The sequence below is a fragment of the Mya arenaria genome, chromosome 8 (assembly GCF_026914265.1).
Source record: "Mya arenaria isolate MELC-2E11 chromosome 8, ASM2691426v1".
Taxonomy (NCBI): Eukaryota; Metazoa; Mollusca; class Bivalvia; order Myida; family Myidae; genus Mya; species Mya arenaria.
This window is the reverse complement of record NC_069129.1, coordinates 10,303,302-10,311,303: the sequence shown is the minus strand read 5'-3', so window position 1 is coordinate 10,311,303 and position 8,002 is coordinate 10,303,302. Positions and strand designations below refer to the sequence as shown.

General features: G+C 30.8%; 1 long non-coding RNA gene across 1 annotated transcript; it reads right to left on the bottom strand.

Moving 5' to 3' along the window:
* Positions 1 to 774: 774 nt before the first annotated feature.
* On the bottom strand, positions 775 to 1,942 carry LOC128244955 (uncharacterized). The gene is made up of 2 exons (XR_008263016.1): positions 1,802 to 1,942; positions 775 to 1,725 (listed from the first exon to the last, which is right to left on the bottom strand). It is a non-coding gene; the product is annotated as an uncharacterized LOC128244955 (long non-coding RNA).
* Between the last annotated feature and the right edge of the window lie 6,060 nt (positions 1,943 to 8,002).

Below are 8,002 nucleotides of genomic sequence, written 5' to 3'. Positions count from 1 at the left end.
TTTACGCCTTTTATCAAAGGATAACAAACCTAATCAAGGTTACGTTTTCCAAACTTCGTTACTTAGCTTGATTTTAATGGAAATTTTAGCGGTTCCATTTACTCATTGGTGCCATCGTCAGCAATAGCGTTTCAAACGATATAGGACCAAAACTAAAACAAGTGATCAAGATGCTCATGAAACTTTAGTTCCGAGATGTTGTTGTTTCGTTACGTTACGAATGCCCCTAAAGAGAGCCTTCGTTAGATTTGGCTTCTGCTGGGCTTGTACATTTGAGAGAATACACACCCACCTAGCAATCTCGGTATCTCGTAACAATGACTGGAATTGTTGTCATGTGTGGATGAGTCAACCTCTTGACCAAATGAAAAACAAAAATGAACATTGACCTCGACAGGCGTTTTGCGTATTAATGTTGAACAGTCGCCTCTATGCGATATACGGTTATAAAAACTTGCTATCTACAGATTAAAATCTCCCGCCTTTTTGATGACGCTTGGTCGTCTTATTGAACGATCACAACAGGTGAATAAATTACATTTGTCACATCATTTTTTTCATTTTGGATTCAAGATTATTTCATGAGTGTCTATGTGTATTGTTTGCACGTATGTTTACCTCGTCCAGCGTCGATTGAGCACTTATCATGTGCTTCATTACAGGCTTTAAATAAATTTGGTTTGACTGTCTACAAGGCTTGTCACAGAAGTTTTCATTTTATTATTTAATATGTAAGTTTAACATCGGAAAGGATAAAACATCAACAAACGAAAATTCTATTATCTGTTTATTTTTGTCCAAGCCATGTTTTATTTATCATCACAAATGGATTAGTTAACCCTTACAGCAATCAATAAATCAAATCAGGTAAAATGAACTACAGCAGTGTTTAAAATATCATTCTTTACATACATTTTTTCAACTGATTATCTAGAAATAAAAATAATTTATAACACATTATATATCTAAAAAAAACATACCAAGAATTAAGTATCGACATGTTGATAAGTTTGCCATTTGTTTTCAATTATACATATGAATTGGCCGAGTTCCTTTACCGTCATAAACACACGGGACAAACAAGGTCCTTCGGCCAGAATCATAGTAAATGTAACGACAACGAGTATAGTGTTTTCAAATGCAATAAACCGTAAACAAAATATAATTGGTAACTGAATTACCGATTCTCTAAATTGAATAATCAATATCAGCAAATCGTTTCTAAAATGAAGAAGTCATCGAATAATCATTTTAACGTTCAATCAAACCAGAATTCTGACCGAAGGACTTAAAGAAGAATTTACAAACGAGTAAAAGAGATACAAAATATACAACACATCAGATAAATCCTAAGTTACCGACAACGATCTCTAAATAGAATTTAAATCTTACCATCAAACGAGTGTTGTTATTAAATACTGAAATTTCCATTTACACATTACATGCTTTAAGCATTGCTTATGTATTGTATGAGAGGAGTCTTGCTTCAAAGTGAACTCATACAAAGTATTTTTGTAAGCATGTGAATTGTCAATTCTATAAACAAAATATTACTTGCTAATTGGTCACCTCAACAACGTACAATAGAAAATGTTCGTTTACATCATTACTATGAGTATATGGGTATCAACACCACTGCTAACTAGTCACCTCTCAGTACGAGATATGTTCATTAGCTTACATATTACGAACAAAAATACACATTATTTATTGCTAACTAGTCACCTCTCAATACGAGATATGTTCATTAACTTACTAATTACGAACAAAAATACACATAATAATATTGCTAACTAGTCACCTCTCAATACGAGATATGTTCATTAGCTTACTTATTACGAACAAAAATACACATTATTTATTGCTAACTAGTCACCTCTCAATACGAGATATGTTCATTAGCTTACTTATTACGAACAAAAATACACATAATAATATTGCTTACTAGTTACCTCTCCATTCGAGATATGTTCATTAGCTTACTTAATACGAACAAAAATACACATAATGTTATTGCTAACTAGTCACCTCTTAATACGAGATATGTTCATTAGCTTACTTAATACGAACACAAATACACATAATGTTATTGCTAACTAGTCACCTCTCAATACGAGATATGTTCATTAGCTTACTTATTACGAACAAAAATACACACAATAATATTGCTAACTAGTCACCTCTCAATACGAGATATGTTCATTAGCTTACTTAATACGAACAAAAATACACACAATGTTATTGCTAATTACTCACCTCTCAATACGAGATATGTTCATTAGCTTACTTAATACGAACAAAAATACACATAATGTTATTGCTAATTAGTCACCTTTCAATACGAGATATGTTCATTAGCTTACCTAATACGAACAAACATACAAATGATATATTGCGAACTAGTCACCTCTCAATACGAGATATGTTCGTTAGCTTACTTAATACGAACAAGCATACAAATGATATATTGCTAACTAGTCACCTCTCAATACGAGATATGTTCATTAGCTTACTTATTACGAACAAAAACACATGATATTTTGCTAACTAGTCACCTCTCAATACGAGATATGTTCATTAGCTGACTTATTACGAACGAAAAACACATGATATATTGCTAACTAGTCACCTCTCAATACAAAATATGTTAATCAGCTTACTGATTATAAACAAAAATACACGTGATAAACATGATATACACGACATATATTGCTTATTAGTCACGTCTCAATTCAAGCTATGTTCATTGATATATGTTATATTATGTACAGAAATAATACAAACACATGAAGAAATATTCAAATTAGCGTTTACTCAAATAGCAGAAAGCAATAGTATAAAATAAATCCATATCAGCGTATTTACAAATATATCAAAGCATTCTCAAAATAAATCATGGCATTACTTGATGATTTTGATATATTTGCGTGAAATACACTGCGCAAATTGGTAGTGGCTCCTACTTTATCAAACATTTGAAATATGTGTGCTCATACATACATGAACATGATATTTGAGTTAAAATTCAACACTCATGCAACCGAGGTTTCAAATCACAATACTATCGATGAACTGAATATCATAACACTGGAAATTACATTGTGCAACATTCACACAAACATTTTTTATTAGTTTTCTTATTAAGTTTTATAACTATTAGCAAGCATAATTCCAATTAATTAATAACAGGTAATTGCATTTCATATCTTTGAACTATGTACATTAGCTTTATTATGGTATAAACTGTAATGTCAAAACTTAACAAAGTGAAATAAAAAAGCAACAAAAGCTTGAGCCTTACGCGTGTACATTTCCCTAAGCTTGGTTCACGCGACCTTCTGGTATATACAAAATGACAGAAAATCACTCAAAATAAAAAATAAAAATTATCATGAGGAAATTGCCAATCTACTTGCAAGCAATTTTGACAATAAAGCATCATGTATTGAAAAAGTGGAAATAAAATCAAAGAACATCTTGTGGGCACTTAATCAATATCATCTTGAGTATGAATTTGAGACTAAGACTCGGAAAACTGCATTCTTAATTGTTTCAAAATATCTATAATGTAACCAATTTTGACAAAATATGAATGCCCGTTTGTCGAATAGGTTATGTGTATCATATAAATCAAATTTTACCATTATTGCTCTTATAAGAGCGGTTTTACAACGTATTAATTAAAAACATTTTTTTTTAATTATTGAGTCTCAAACTCAGACTGAAGAGACGTTTCTGTATGTGAGCCCTCAGATATAAAACGCAATGTTAAATATAAGCATAACTTTATCAAAATGTTTTTGAATGCCAATAATAAATACATGTCTAACATGCTAAAAACATTCATGCTATCAAAGATATAAAATTAAGATGATTGCCTCACACTCAAGGCACACCAATTAAAATATACACATTATCAAGCAACTAAGTTTATACCACAATACATTTTTCATAATTCTATAAAACATAAGTTACAGAAAGGAGTGTGAAAATTCAAAATATAAACAAGTCATGTGCTTGCATTCAAACAACTGTGTAAAAGTAAAACAAGCAGATTCTCCCGTGCACATCACATGTACCCTTAATTCAAACTTCATGCGACCTTCAAATATAAAGAATAAAAAATACAGAAAAAAATAAACACAACTTTTATGCAAATGTTTTTTAAAGTCATGAATAATATGCAAATCTACAGAACACATATTTGACAATAAAGTAATGATATTATGTAATAATACAAAAAAAAACTATCAACGACCATATTCTGGACACAGATAAAAAAGCAACGGTACATTTAAGGATGACTATATCAAAGCGTTCTTGAATTATATATATACATATATAAATATACACGTTGCTAACTATATAGAATTAAGTCATTGTCAAACTATCGGCTTGAATGATCAATTTCAATTTCTGTTACAGATATAACATTGAGATGATTTCTTCACAATCAATGCTTACCAGTTTATATATTATTATATTCACCATAAAACAACGAAGTTTATATAACAATACATATTTCATAATTCTATAAAACATAAGTTATAGAAGAAAAATGAGAAAAATCAAAATATCTGTACAGAAATAATGTGCAAGCATGCAAATAATTTTAAAGTTGTATAAAAAGTCAGATTCCCACGTGCACATTACATGTACCTTTAATTCAAACTTCATGCGACCTTCAAATATAAAGAAAAAGAAAGACAGAAAAAATAAACACAATCTTTATACAAATGTTTTTATAGTCAAGAATACATTGCAAATCTACTCAAACACATTTGTGACAATACTGTAATGATATTATGAAATAATACAAAAACAATCAACGACAATATTCTGGACACAGATAAAAAAGCAGCACCACATGTACGCATAAGTATATCAAAGCATTCTTAAATTCAATTGTCTAACATGCTTTTCTTATATACATGTTGTTAAAGATATAAAAATCAGTCATTATCAATCTATTATCTTAAATGATCAAGAACACTAAAGACATACAAGTTTGAATATAAACACTATACAGAAATATATGGAACTTTATACAATAATATTTATTTTTTAATTTAAATATTAGTTAACGACTTTTTTTTGAAAACATTCTAAATATTGATAAAGAAGTAGTATGACGTTAAAAGAAGTCAAGAGGTACAACAAATGGCCTTCACAGGCATCAGTCAGATTAATACAAACCAAACACAAGTTACAATATATACACTACTACTAAAGAGGTTCTGGTAATCGTACACATTGTTATACCAGAAACAAAATACCAATCGTACAGTCACTGAAACCGTTTTTTACAAGCAATAATGATAAAATAGATATAAAATATATTGTCAGTTTTCATAGAAGCTTTTCTTCTTTTGAAAAAAATATGAACATGCCATCTATGTACAAAAAAAGCAAGCATCGATTTAATATGCATGTGTTAACGAATACAAGAAACAACGCTTCTCCACGTTGTGTTTCAGTGTCATGTTTCATGTCAAATGACACTTTCATACACCACTGCTCAATCGTTACTGTCTACACTATTCCTCTTTTCTTTTTCAAAACAAAGTATGCTGTATCCCATGTCGATGTGCAGTGTTTCAGACGAATACTCTCAGGAAACTCCGTCACAATAGTATTTGGATCAAGTCTGGTATCATCCGCATCATCAAGGAAGGCATAGAACTCTTCTCTGAATCTGAAACCCTAAATTCATTTGATAAACAAAGAGACTGTGATGCCATGAACACCTGTGGCGTAATGGATAAACGTGAAGTTTGGAAACATTTCAATATATATGGTTGAGACGAGTCGTATGGTTCTAGTTTGCTGGACATATTCAATACCTATCTCATTTCATTTAAAAGTAGAGCAACCAGAAATATCACTCCAATGGTTAAAGTTACATACCTAAAGTTACAACAACATTGTTTTTTCAGTGTAAAACAGTAAAAGGGTAACCTTAGGAATTTTCAATGAGAGTAGTATTTTAGAAACATTAGGTTGCAATGACCATTTTTATGTTTTACTTCGCTTGAAGCCTACGACATAAATTAAGGGAAGAAAAGAAATAAATTGATCAGAAAATGTTGATTTCGTTGTTCGACTTACGTGCGATGAGATGTTTCTACATAATTCTCGTCATCGATATTTTCCCTTTTTCCAACATGCAGTAGTATGAACTCATGCAAAACCTCGACAAAAACTCCAACTTTGTCGACCGACAAAGGTTTAAGGAATGTGGTTAAGTCTGATTTACAGTTTTCAGGCAAACTTTCTTGGAAATCTTCACTGATTGTTTCAAATTAAGTCTGGAACAGGGGTAAAAAATAATAATAAAAATATACAAAAAGTTTATTAAAATTAATCAATACAATATTAAGTCGATGCAAAAATGTTTGTGATTAGAAATAATAAACATAATACATACCTGATTCTCTGCAAAGTTATCTTTTACAAGTTTTGCTTTGTGAAGCATCAAAACTGAGCCTAAATTTAAAACATAAAATATTAAATGAATTAAAAATTAGAAGAAGTGTCTTAATTGGCACAAACTTTTGTAATCTTAGCATTCAACAATATATATAGCAATGATTATAAAGTATTTTTGCATATGTTCACGCATACAATCGAACAAAACAACTGCATTATATACTCTACAAAGATAAGAGACCTGCATTTCGAGAAGGACTATATTGCCGTATGAACACGTGGAGGTTTAATTGGCTGACGTAAAAATGCTTTAAATATGTCGTTACTTTAACTCTAAACGATTAAAAAATAACGGACATATATATTCCCGAACAATAGTGTAAAATGTTAACGAATATCAGTAGTGATATCATTCGAAATGAAGCACTTACCTTTTTACTAACCATGGGATGGTTCATTCGAAGAGTTTTCACCATCAATTCATCGAGACTCGATCTTTGATTTCCTCCAGCCGTTTTCAAAAAGCCGATTGCGATGTCCAGGTTCTCAATTGAGCTACATACATCGGGGTATTTTTTCAAATCTTCACAAATCTGCACTTTCTGAGCGTTATTTAACTTTTCCTGAACAAAAATGGAATGTTTTCTATAATATGTCCAACTTATCTTTTTGTCTGAGATCAACGTACGTTTTTAAGATATTCCGAAAAAACAACTGAATTTTTGTTTACCGTCTTAAATATTGCTTATTCGTGTATATTATAAATTGAACCGAAAATCATTTTCTCAGTCAATATAAATGTCACACGACTTTTTTATTGATATCTACAAATAAGATTGGATCGAAATTGATACATTTAGGACTTTAATAAATATTGATAACAGTTGTATGTTCGTACATTTTTAAAACTATTGTGTCATTTCCTTTAACGTAATATTTTCAAAACCTTTCTAACCTGTGGTATTTTTCTGTCGTCACGCATCCATTTTTTCACAAAGTAAATGATCGTGGGATTTTTTGACTATCATTATATGCAGAATTGAGGGAAGTTCGTGAGTCAATCGCTATTTCTATCGATGACGGGAATTTGCCTTCTTCTTTGTATTGACGAGCTGCTCATATTCATGATAATAAACATGGATAATGCAACAATTTATGTAAGATTTTAAATGGCAAACAAACAACTAATTCACTGAAGTAGCTTTCTAGATAGATTGGAAGTGTTCTCTGCTTTGTGCATATCCTCATGGTTCTATAAAGAACAAGAGAACCATGTTCCTGAATATTGACATGCTTCTGGAGCGTGAGTAAAGCCGTTAGATAATTTTATGTATTTAAAGTTGACAGGTTTACCAGTTTTTTTGATCACGCTTTTTTTAGCAACGCGAAAGTAGTTCCGAGATTACACACGGTACTCCCATGATACGGAATCAGAAAACGACAGTATCATGATACGGATTTTTCAATACGGCGTGCTGTATTTTCACTGTTGGATATGGAAAAGGAATTTGAAAGGCACATAATAAACATTCGATATACTTCATATAAGAAACAATTTTCCTGCCAAACCCAA